Source organism: Bufo bufo, chromosome 5 (assembly GCF_905171765.1).
Source record: "Bufo bufo chromosome 5, aBufBuf1.1, whole genome shotgun sequence".
Taxonomy (NCBI): Eukaryota; Metazoa; Chordata; class Amphibia; order Anura; family Bufonidae; genus Bufo; species Bufo bufo.
Window position 1 is genome coordinate 100,255,184 of NC_053393.1, and position 13,752 is coordinate 100,268,935.

The following is a 13,752-nucleotide window of genomic DNA, read 5'->3' on the forward strand; positions in this document are numbered from 1 at the left end:
ATCAATTAACTTGATATCATAATCTTCAGTTTGCCCTGGAGGCCTATACACCACACTAATTCTAATAACACTTCTCTCCTTAGTCTGCATGCAAATCCATAGTTTACAGCTCTGTGGGTGTACTCTGAATTACTGTGGATTGAACAGTTTATCCGCTTCAGGGTTAGAGGAGGAGACAGACGACCCAGAATGGGGATGAAAACCATGGTTACAAAAGAAAGGGGAGACCCCAGCAGAAGAATTAACACAGTTAGGCCTCATGCACACGACCGTTGTGTGCATCCGTGGCCGTTGTTCCGTTTTCCGTGATTTTCTGCGGACCCATGGACGTTGTTCATCCGCGGCCGTGATCCGCGTTTCCTGTCCGTCAAAAAATACAGGGTACCCAGGGCCTGAAAAAACCCTCCACTGATGTTAAACAACTGGCGTCAGCAGGTAAAGAAAATGCCCAGTCCTGGGGATCACCCTGTAACTGGGAAATGACAATGCCCACACGTTGACTTTTGGGGCCAGAGAATACGGGGCGCAAACGGAAAAAAAGTTTACAATTTTCTTTAAAGGAAAGAAACTTCTTCCGATCTCCAGAAAAGGCCTCAGGAAGCTAAATCTGGGGCTCTAAATGCGGACTGGAGGCCTGAGGGATGGAACTACCTTGTCCTAGCTCAAAAGAACAGAGTTTCTCCCCTAGCTCCTGCACCATCTGCGTCAAGTTAGAGACATGGTCAGTCAGGGTCACCAGAGGATTCATGATACAGTGGTTAGGTTATGGCCTGTTAATCTGTGACGGTCACGTACACTACACACAGGGGGGAGGATAGTGACCACTGCGCTCCACCCTCACCCCTGGCCCTGCCTACTTGCCTCGCAAGTCCTTATGACAGGGGACAACTAGACGGCAGTCCCTTACTTAGGATACGTGCTGGGAAGACAGACAAGACAAATAACGGACCGTGAACGGACCGGGTCAATACCTAGAGAGCTACGCAGTACTAAGGAATGAGCAGAGAATAGTCAGGAAAAGCCGAGGTCAAATACCAGGAGAGAAACGAAGTACAACAGGAGTCCACAAAGAATTGTCAGGTGGAAGCCGGGGTCAGGATACCAGGAGAGATGCGCAGTACAGGAGGAGCAGGCAAAGGATCGTCAGGGAACAGGATCAGGTAGTATTCAGTAGTCCAACAAATAGCCAGGAACCTAGAATTAACAGGCAACCTGTGGCCAGCAGGCTGCCTGTCTTTATAGTGGGGTCTGAGGGTCATGAGACGTGGCCAGCGTCACATGACCGACAGACAGACAAGTCGAGCACCGAGTGATCAGCTCGGCGCTCAAGGCAGACCTATGAGCAGGGAGCCTCCCAGCTAGCAAAGCCGCCCTGGTAACGAGGCCAAACACAGATCCTCGCTCCCGAAGCTAAGCAGGAGGTCTGTGGCTGATGGGAGACCGAGTGCGGCTTTGGCGCCCCGTGACACTATCCTTCACATAAATGGCTACTCCACCAGCTTTTCTGTCTTCTCTGTCTTTCCTGTACAAAGTTTATCCAGGTATGACTATTTCCCAGTCATTACAATCCTTGAATCATGTCTCTGTAACCACAACCAGATCCAAATTATCCCTACATATGATTGCCATTAGCTCGTAGAGTTTGTTTCCTAAACTACAAGCATTAGTACACATTGTATGAAGAACATTAGTATTACGCTTTGTATTATTCTAAACATTATCTGCATCTACTGGACAAACAACCACATGTCTATCAATCCCAACAGATTGTTTCATCCTAACTGTCAGGGAAAATAAATCATCCTCATCAACTAAACTTCTATCCCCTTCACCTGGTTCAAATGTTTATCCCAAAAAAAATTCAATTCTGCCCCAAGTACTTGTGTACTTTTATGTGACAGATGCAAACTGTCCTTCTTGTACAATTCCTTTTTAGAACACCCATAGCATCATGACTAGCCTTTAGATTTACACCACTGTAACCACACATTAAACTTTGAGAAAGAAGGTGAGAAAGAAGGTGGCTTGTGCTTCTGATTACAGACCTTTAAAAAAGTCACTAAAAAGTCACTAAACCTGTTGAAATTATGGAATTCCGTTTGTACAGAAAGCAAATAATTTTGGGACAGATTATTGGTTCCCATTAGTGATGAGCGGCAGTAGTCATATTCGAATTTGCGATATTTCGCAAATATTTTGTAGAATATTCCGCGAATATTTGCAAATTCGAATATTCGTTATATTCCACAATTTTTTTTACTCGAAAAATCGACAAGGTAATGATCGCGTAATATGCGAATTTTTATCGTGAATTTTTCAATTGCCGAGCAAAAAACATGATTCCTCCCTGCTTCTTGCTTGTGGGACAATGAGTCATAGCACTATATCGAATATATTCGTTTTTTCGAATATTCATAATATTCTAAAACAAGAATATATAGCAATACAGCCAATATTAGAAAAAAACGAATGTAGAGCAATTTAGCTAATATAATGCGATAATCTTTTTTTTTTTTTATAGTTGTAATTTTTTTCCAATTTCCAACTTCAGATGAGAAAAAAATTACAACTATTAGACAAAGAAGATTATAGCACTATATTAGCTAAATTGCTCTACATTCGTGTTTTTTTTTGAATATTCGCTATATTGCTATATATTCTTATTTTAGAATATTAAGAATATTCAAAAAAACTAATATATTCGATATAGTGCTATATATTCGTTTTTTAGAATATTCATAATTTTTCCCATTTAAAGTTATGATTCCTCCCTGCTTCTTGCTTGTGGGCCAATGAGTCATTGGCCCACAAGCAAGAAGCAGGGAGGAATCATGTTTTTACTCGGCAATTGAAAAATTTGCGATAAAATTCGCATTACGAAAACTCGCAATAAAAAAAATCTTGAATATTCTAAATTACGAATATATATAATTATATTCTAAATATTCGTGAATTTTCGAATTACCTATATTCGCGATAGAAATTCGAAATTCGAATATTCGTGATCAACACTAGTGCCCATATGCACCACCAGATCAACATCACAATTCCTACTTGCTGTCTTGACTATATTTGCAATACACTTCTTATCTTTATTGACTGTGGCACCTGGAAGACATCTAAACTCTCAATTCTGTCAAATACTTCTAATGGTCACCCACAATAAGATGCCTTCTCTTCTTGGTTATTCCATCCACTGCACTTTGTACCAGTCTGTACTTCATGCAAAAGAATCTCTCCTGCTCATGGGAAGCCCATACCTCCTTACTGATGACCAGAGGCAGCTGGGTCCCTCCCAGCCATTTAAAAAAAAGTATCATATTAGATTACAACATATAGCTATAAAACTAGAAAAACAAGCTCAAAATTAACTTGCAATATAGATCACGGAGTCGGTGAAAGAAGGGAGGTATTCTTTGTCCACATTGGTGTCCGCTTTCTCTGGAAACTCAGACATGCGATGTTCTAATCATCTCAGACACCAGCCATCAAAAGGATGACTGCATAGTACGCTGAGCCTCCTGGCATGTAGTACAAGTCCAGCTACTGTAGTACAGTGTTGATAAGTAGAATTGAGCGAATCGAAGTTGACGAAGTAGAATTCGATCCGAATTTCAAGAAAAATTCAATTAACACCAAATCCGAATTTCCTCACGCTTCGTGGTAACAAATTAAATTTTTTCTTTTCATTCTTTTCTAAAATGGTTGCTGCACATGTGAGGACATGGAGCAAAGAACTCTGGCAAGGCGGGATCACCCATAATGCCATGCATGCAGCTAATCAGCAGCCAGCCAGCCCTGTGATATTGCAGTCCTATAAATAGCCTCAGTCATCTTGGATTCTGCCATTTTCCAGTGTACTTAGTGCAGGGAGAGACGTCAGCAGGCACTAGGGACAGTGCTAGAAAAAACTTAATTGTGCTAAAAAAATTACGATTTACAAGTTCAAGGAAAGATTATTCAAGGTGTAGGGAAAGGATAGGGAGGAATCATTCCACAGCATTTATGTTAAACAGGGTTCAGTAGGGGAGGTTACAGCCTGGGTAATAGGAACAATCCTATGACACCTTGCTGCACTGACTGGGAACCCAAATTGCCATTATACAGCTCTGTAATTCCGTTCTTGTTATTGGGGTGCAAGTGCTGTTTGATACAGGCATTAACAGAGATTATTACAAGGCAATACTTATACATCTGTGGCGCAGTTATATGTTGTAAAGCATTTTTTGGCTTGTTTTAGTGCGAAAAAAAAGTCTTATTAGCCGTTGTGTGGTGTAGTGCGAAAATTACAGCCTCTTTTTGTCGTGTATTAGTGGCAAAAGAAAACTATTTTTGGCGTTCAGTTATATGTTCTAAAGCCTTCTGTGGCGTGTATAATTGGAAAAAAATAAGGGCCTATTTGCGTTCAGCGGTGCAATTATATGTTCTAAAGCCCTTTTTGTCGTGTATTAGTGGCAAAGGAAAAATATATTTGCCGTTCAGCAATGCAGTTATATGTTCTAAAGTCCTCTGCAGCATGTATAAGTGGAAAAATAAGGGCCTATTTGCCATTAAGCAGTGCAGTTATATGTTCTAAAGTCCTTTTGTGGTGTGTATTAGTGGCAAAAGTAAAATATATTTGCCGTTCAGCGGTGCAGTTATATGTTCTGAAGCCCTTTTGTGGAGTGTATAAGTGGAAAAAAGTAAAATATATTTGCCTTTCAGCGGTGCAGTTATATGTTCTAAAGCCTTCTGTAGCGTGTATAAGTGGAAAAAAATAAGGGTCTAGTTGCCGTTCAGCGGTGCAGTTATATGTTCTAAAGCCCTTTTTGTCGTGTATTAGTGGCAAAAGTAAAATATATTTGCCATTCAGCTGTGCAGTTATATGTTCTAAAGCCCTTTTGTGGAGTGTATAAGTGGAAGAAAGTTAAATATATTTGCTTTTCAGCGGTGCAGTTATATGTTCTAAAGCCTTCTGTAGCGTGTATAAGTAGAAAAAAATAAGGGTCTAGTTGCCGTTCAGCGGTGCAGTTATATGTTCTAAAGCCCTTTTTGTCGTGTATTAGTGGCAAAAGTAAAATATATTTGCCGTTCAGCGGTGCAGTTATATGTTCTAAAACACTTTTGTGGAGTGTATAAGTGGAAAAAAGTAAAATATACTTGCCATTCAGCGGTGCAGTTAAATGTTCTAAAGCCCTTTTTGGCATGTAAAAGTGGCAAAATAAAAATATCGGTGATTGCAAGTAGAGGTTGAAAACCAAAGCAGGAGGAATCCAAGTAAGGCCTCATGCACACGGCCGTGTTCCATGGCCGAGAGCGGTCCGTGGTAACCCGGCCGGGATTCCTGCTGACAGCAGGAGCGCACGGCGTCATTGGTTGCTATGACGCCGTGCGCTTTATGCCCTTATGATCTATACGAGTGTATTACTGTAGTGCAGCGGCGGTATGAAGCGCATGGCGTCATAGCAACCAATGACGCCGTGCGCTCCTGCTCTCAGCAGGAATCCCGGCCGGGTTACTACGGACCGCTCTCGGCCATGGAACACGGCCGTGTGCATGAGGCCTAAGAAGGACAAAAATGGAGCACCATACAGGTCATTGAGCGGAACTGGGTGAAATGTGGATTAACATCATATCTATTTATGTATGAACGCTACTTATAGGCATACACCGCTGTCGATAGGCGCAACCAAATGTCCCAGAGAGAATATTGGTGCTTGCAATTTTTACTATTTATTATATATTTCATATATATTTATATATATATATATATATATATATATATATATATATTATTTTTTTTTTATAGTTTTAGAGCTTATTTCATTAAAGGGTTTTTATGAAATATTTGTGTATGGTGGTCCATGTGGTCCCAATATTGAGTGCCCCCCATACTTTCATATATTTAGGTGTGTTATTACAGGCTTTGGGTAAGCCAGAGGGGTGTGCACCTATTCCGTCTCTGAATTGGTAGGAAATAGTAAAAACGGATTTTTTGGACCGCTTGTTCACCAGGATCACTGGTAGGGTGAAGTACAGGGTGGGCCATTTATATGAATACACCTTAATAAAATGGGAATGGTTGGTGATATTAACTTCCTGTTTGTGGCACATTAGTATATGTGAGGGGGGAAACTTTTCAAGATGGGTGGTGAACATGGCGGCCATTTTGAAGTTGGCCATTTTGGATCCAACTTTTGTTTTTTCAATAGGAATAGGGTCATGTGACACATCAGACTTATTGGGAATTTCACACGAAAAACAATGGTTTGCTTGGTTTTAACGTAACTTTATTCTTTCATGAGTTATTTACAAATTTATCTTTGTTTACAGCCATTGACATGTCGCCGAGGTTAACACGTGAGGAGCGGATAGAAATTGTGTTGATGTCTGGTGAACGCAGTAACCGGGTCATTGCAGAAGATTTCAATGCAAGACACCCTACGAGACCACCCATCTCCCATGCTACAGTTAGCAAACTGCTTGCTAAGTTTCGTGAAACTGGTTCAGTGTTGGACTTGCCAAAATGTGGATGCATGAAATCTGTCTCTAATGAAGAAACATCAGTGGCTGTCCTAGCTTCATTGAGCAAGAGTCCACAGCGTAGCACTCGCCGCATGTTACTGGAGAGTGGCATAAGTCGAACATCCCTTTGGCGGATATTAGCTACTCACAAATGGCACCCTTACAAACTCCAGCTACTGCAGCATCTCAACGAGGATGACCCAGATCGGCGCACTGAATTTGCAGAATGGGCAAAACAAAAATTGGAACAGGACCCTCAGTTTACGCAGAAGATTTTGTTCAGTGATGAGGCAAACTTTTATGTGAATGGTGAAGTTAACAAACAAAACCACCGCTATTGGTCTGACACTAACCCACATTGGATAGATCCGTCCAAGACTGTTGGAACAAAAAAATTGATGGTATGGTGTGGTATATGGGGTACAAAGATAGTGGGGCCATTCTTCATCAATGGAAACCTCAAGGCCACTGGATATGCGAAATTGCTAAATGATGATGTGTTTCCCTCTTTATGCACTGAAGCTGGCATGTTCCCTGAGTTTTTCCAGCAAGATGGTGCACCACCACATTATGGGTGTCAGGTCCGAGCATTCCTAGATGAACAGTTTCCTGGAAAGTGGATTGGTCCTCGTGGGCCAGTTGAATGGCCCCCAAGGTCTCCCGATCTGACCCCCTTAGACTTTTATCTTTGGGGTCATCTGAAGGCAGTTGTCTATGCTGTGAAGATACGAGATGTGCAGCACCTAAAACTACGTATACTGGAAGCCTGTCCTAGCATTTCTCCTGCGGTGTTGCTATCAGTGTGTGAAGAGTGGGAGAAGAGGGTTGCATTGACAATCCAACACAATGGGCAGCACATTGAACAAATTTTTTAAGTGGTCAGCAACTTGTAAATAACTCATGAAAGAATAAAGTTACGTTAAAACCAAACACATCATTTTTTTTTCTTGTGAAATTCCCAATAAGTTTGATGTGTCACATGACCCTCTTCCTATTGAAAAAACAAAAGTTGGATTCAAAATGGCCGACTTCAAAATGGCCGCCATGGTCACCACCCATCTTGAAAAGTTTCCCCCCTCACATATACTAATGTGCCACAAACAGGAAGTTAATATCACCAACCATTCCCATTTTATTAAGGTGTATCTATATAAATGGCCCACCCTGTAGATAGTTTTATTAGCAGGACAGTCAACGCGTTTCTATGGTGGAAAGCCCTCTTCTTCAGGACAATCTGCAGTTACAGTGAAAGTGACATACAGAGTTTTTAAAGCAGTGGTTTTGACGAGCAGGCCAGAGGGGGAGGAGAGTGTGGGTGTGTTCACTCTGAGTGACACTGCTCTCCAGAGGCTCCGGGTGCCATAGCATCGCAATTGTGAGCTTTCATTGTCATACAGAGAGCTCTTGTTGATATGGATCTTCATCTGTAATGTAATGTACAAACATAGTGGGAAACATGTAGCAGTTTTAGTTTCTTTTTTAGATACATCGTTTTATTACTGGGAGTTGACAATGTTCTACAATGTTAAGTGTCTATTCCTTATCATTTAATATAGATTGGGCTGGTGTCTGCAGGACTGTAAAACATTGTGGGAAACATGTAACATGTAGCAGTTTTAGTTTTTTTTTTAGATATATCGTTTTATTGCTGGGAGTTGACGATGTTCCACAGTGTTAAGTGTCTATTCCTTTTCATTTAATATAGATCGGGCTGGTGTCTGCAGGACCGTATTGCCTTTATTCTTTTAAAATCATTAATCTCTGGTGGCAGGGCAAGGTTGGCATATGTGTGGGTAGCTCCGCTTGCTGGGCGCATTGACAGTGTGGAGAGGTGCAGGCTGCTGCACTGGGAAGATCTCTCAGCAGGTCAGCACCTACAGATGTGTGCCAGGTGTCTGGGCGATGAGCGCCTGCGGGTGCGTGCCCGGGGTAAAAAACGGAGGCTATGGTGGGTATGGCGGGGCTAACGGGGACTGTACAGTGACAGCGAGCGCCTGTGGATTTATATCAACTTGCGCTATTACTCGCGCTGCGGGAGGAGAGTTGGTGTATTGCGCTGTGTGGTGCTTCCGTGTCTCAGTGTGATCCAATATTTTGGATATGAATCGTAGGGCCATGGAGAGCAGTCCAGTGAGTGTGAATATTTTGAATATGAATCGTAGGGCTGTGAAGAGTAGTCCAGTGGATGACATATTCGTTTTCTTTATCGGCGCACTGTTTCTATAGAGCGCAGGAGCTGCGGGAGGAGAGTTGGTGTATTGCGCTGTGTGGTGCTTCCGTGTCTCAGTGTGATCTCTGCTGGGACACTGAGTTCTCCTCTCAGTAGGGCCCCTAACATGGCACATTATTTGATATTGTAGATGATTTTTTATAATTTTTTGGAGAGGCAGATTTACAAGGTAGTGTAGGAAAAAAGAGGGTGGTGTATTATTTAAAAAACATGTTCGTCTCTATTAGTTACATAATTAAATAATTAGCGTGTTGGTCTTTGTTAATTAATATTACTATTAAAATGGACGATAGATAATAGCGTACTTTTCTTCTTGTCCCTATTTTTATTGCATTTATGGGGTGCAGGTTATATGTCACCTGTTTACCGATATTGTTTGGGTAGAAAAGGTTCTTGGATTTCATTCAGGCCTTCTGGCATGAGTGTGTTGAGTTGGTAAATTCAGTAGATTTTACGATTTTGTAGGAGGTTGAGTCTATTGTAGGGGTTATATGTGATGTGATCGATTGGTGTGATGGTGAATGGATGTTTTTCTTTGTCTTGGGTGTTTGCACAGTGTCTTGAGATACCGTGTTTCGTGTAGAGTTTCTGGATATTATGTCTATGTTGGTTTAGTCTACAGTGTAGTGGTTGGGTGGTGAGGCTGACGTATTGTAAGCCACAATTACATTCGATAAGATAAATGACATATGTTGATTGACATGTAAGGTGATGTTTAATTTGGAAGGTGGTTTTGTTGGTATTAGACAAGAAGGATTGTTTGTTGTGCACTATGGTGTGGCAGCAAAGGCATCGATTGGTTCTACATTTATAGCTGCCTGGTTTGTCTGTTATTGAAATCTGTGTTTTTTCTTTGGGGGGGGCGATATTTGGGTTTACAAGGGGCTATGATATTTTTGATTGTGGGTGCACGGCGATAGGTAATTCTTGGTTTAGTTGGAAGATGTTTTTTCAGATGGGAATCTTGAAGTAAAATGTACCAGTGTTTTTGTAATATTTTTATGATTTCATGATTTGACGTGGTGTATTGGGTGATAAGATTTGTATTATTGTACTCCAATTCTTTTTTTATTTTTTTTCTGGGCATTCTGTTTGCCTTAATTTGAGGCTTTTTCTACTCCTTCCTAGTGTTTTGGCCTGCTCTTTGAAGTCTTCTGTATTCGTGCAATTTCTGCGAATTCTTTTGTATTGGCTGTATGGAATGCTGTCTAACCATTTTTTATAGTGAAAACTGGAGTAGTGTACTGTATGTAACTGTTGGTGTCAACTGTTTTGAAATATGTTTTGGTGGTAAATTTATTGTTTGTACTTGTGACTACAATGTCTAGGAATTCTTTAGTGAATTTATTATAGTTTGGGGTGAAACTGATTCCCCAGTCGGAATTGAGGGTTTGGCAGAAATCCATAGCAGTTTTTTCATCCACGTCCCAGATAGTCTCTGAATTGGTAGGTGAGCCGCTTATATTCCAAATTTTTTTGAAAATAAAAACATATTTGCTGTTCAGTTGTGTCGTTATATGTTCTAAAGTTCTTTTTGGCGTGTATTAGTGGCAAAAGTAAAATATATTTGCCGTTCAGCGGTGCAGTTATATGTTCTAAAGCCTTCTGTGGCGTGTATAAATGGAAAAAAATAAGGACCTGCTTGCCGTTCAGCGGTGCAGTTACAGTGGGATGCGAAAGTTTGGGCAACCTTCTTAATCGTCATGATTTTCCTGTATAAATCGTTGGTTGTTACGATAAAAAATGTCAGTTAAATATATCATATAGGAGACACACACAGTGATATTTGAGAAGTGAAATTAAGTTTATTGGATTTACAGAAAGTGTGCTATAATTGTTTAAACAAAATTAGGCAGGTGCATACATTTGGGCACTGTTGTCATTTTATTGATTCCAAAACCTTTAGAACAAATTATTGGAACTTAAATTGGCTTGGTAAGCTCAGTGACCCCTGACCTACATACACAGGTGAATCCAATTATGAGAAAGAGTATTTAAGGGGGTCAATTGTAAGTTTCCCTGCTCTTTTAATTTTCTCTGAAGAGTAGCAACATGGGGGTCTCAAAACAACTCTCAAATGACCTGAAGACAAAGATTGTTTACCATCATGGTTTAGGGGAAGGATACAGAAAGCTGTCTCAGAGATTTCAGCTGTCTGTTTCCACATTTAGGAACATATTGAGGAAATGGAAGACCACAGGCTCAGTTCAAGTTAAGGCTCGAAGTGGCAGACCAAGAAAAATCTCGGATAGACAGAAGCGATGAATGGTGAGAACAGTCAGTGTCAACCCACAGACCAGCACCAAAGACCTACAACATCATCTTGCTGCAAATGGAGTCACTGTGCATCGTTCAACCATTCGGCGCACTTTACACAAGGAGATGCTGTATGCGAGAGTGATGCAGAGGAAGCCTTTTCTCCGCCCACAGCACAAAAAGTGCCGCTTGAGGTGGGCTAAAGCACATTTGGACTGATGAAGCTAAAATTGAGTTATTTGGCCATAACAAGGGGCGTTATGCATGGAGGAAAAAGAACACAGTATTCCAAGAAAAACACCTGCTACCTACAGTAAAATATGGTGGTGGTTCCATCATGCTGTGGGGCTGTTTGGCCAGTGCAGGGATTGGGAATCTTGTCAAAGTTGAGGGACGCATGGATTCCACTCAGTATCAGCAGATTCTGGAGACCAATGTCCAGGAATCAGTGACAAAGCTGAAGCTGCGTCGGGGCTGGATCTTTCAACAAGACAACGACCCTAAACACTGCTCAAAATCCACTAAGGCATTTATGCAGAGGAACAAGTACAATGTTCTGGAATGGCCATCTCAGTCCCCAGACCTGAATATAATTGAAAATCTGTGGTGTGACTTAAAGAGAGCTGTCCATGCTCGGAAGCCATTAAACCTGAATGAACTAAAGATGTTTTGTAAAGAGGAATGGTCCAAAATACCTTCAACCAGAATCCAGACTCTCATTGGAACCTACAGGAAGCGTTTAGAGGCTGTAATTTCTGCAAAAGGAGGATCTACTAAATATTGATTTAATTTCTTTTTTGTGGTGCCCAAATTTATGCACCTGCCTAATTTTGTTTAAGCAATTATAGCACACTTTCTGTAAATCCAATAAACTTAATTTCACTTCTCAAATATCACTGTGTGTGTCTCCTATATGATATATTTAACTGACATTTTTTATCGTAACAACCAACGATTTATACAGGAAAATCATGACGATTAACAAGGTTGCCCAAACTTTCGCATCCCACTGTATATGTTCTAAAGCCCTTTTTGGCGTGTAATAGTGGCAAAAACCGTAATTAGACTTACCGGTAATTCCGTTTCCTTGAATCCACCATGACGGCCACAAGTGAGAGATGACCCTTGACCTCTTTAGGGGCAGGAATATACAGAGAGAGTTTAAATTGCCCCCACCCCTCCTCACCCTCAGTGTTCTTCCAAATTACCAAGGTAGATGAGCAGTCTATGTGTGTCCCCAATTGAATATTACTTCATACCCAACTAGATAACGGCAATAATATATATATATATATATATATATATATATATATATATATAGTTTCTTGTTTGTTATTTTTTTTTTGTTTTTTTTTGTGGGGGGGATATATCCGGGCCATCATGGTGGATTCAAGATTCAAGGAAAGAGTGAGGATTAGATAGAGTGAGGATTACTCTATCTGAGAGACCCTGTCTTCTGAATGATTTGCTCTCAGGATCCAGCCAGCTAGATTGTAGATCTGATGTTTTATTAGCCCCTGAGAGAGGATTTCTCCCTGGAAGGGTATTTTCCATGGTTTTTCCAACGCCATCTGTCTCAGGGCCGAGAACCAGCCTCTTTTTGGCCAGTAAGGGGCTATTAAAATTACTGTTGTTGGTTCCCGCTGGATCTTTTGTATTATGTGAGGAATCAGTGGAAAAGGTGGAAATGCGTAAGCAAGGTCAGAGGTCCGTCTTAATGACAGGGCGTCTACTGCCCAAGATTTGTCTATGGGGCCTAGAGAACAAAATTGACGGACCTGTGCATTCTCTCTGGAGGCGAACAGGTCTATCTCTGGTAGTCCCCATCTGGACGTGATTTCCTGAAAAATCTTTCGATTTAGAGTCCATTCTCCTGGATGTAAAGTTTGCCGACTTAAGAAGTCTGCATCTAGATTTTCTGACCCTTTTAAGTGAATCAACGTTAATGAGAGAATATTCCATTCTGCCAAAGAAAATATTCTTCTTGCTACTTCTGCCAGAGGATTGGATCTTGTGCCACCCTGATGTTTTAAGTATGCCACTGTTGTGATGTTGTTCGACAGGACTTTCAGATGTCTGTTCTTTAATAGATAGTAAGGTTTTGTAATGGCCATAAGGACTGCATACAGTTCTCTGTAATTTGAATATCAGTTTTTTTATTATGACTGACCAGTCTCCCTGGAAGTAATGGCTTCCTACCTTTGCTCCCCAACCTGACACGTTGGCATCGGTCATTATCTGAACTTCTGGGATCCTGAGCCAGTCTGGCCCTTGAAGAAGTTTCTCTTCTTCTTTCCTTCTTTCTATTTTGACTGCAGGTGAAATGCTGATTATCCTGTTCAGGGACGAATATTTTCTGTTTCAGTTTTTTAAGATCCATGATTGCACGGTTCTGGTGTGGGCCTGACTCCATGTAACTGAATTTATGCAAGAAGTTAGGATGCCTAGCAGACTCATCGCCTTTCAAATGAAGCATCTATGAGTGTTCTAAAACCTTGCTATTTTCTGTTTGAGGGATCTTATCTTGTCCTGGGGTAGTTAAGTCTTCTGGGATACAGAATCTAACACTATGCCCAGAAATCTTATTTTTGTAGATGGGTTGAGTGTAGATTTTTTTTTTTTTAGATTTATCAACCAGCCCAGATCTGAAAGGGTGTCTATAAAAATCCTTTGTTATTCTGGAGGTCTCTTCTTTTGAGCTTCCAATTATAAGGAAATCATGTAAATAGGGGATAATATTAGCTCCATTTCTTCGTAGAAAA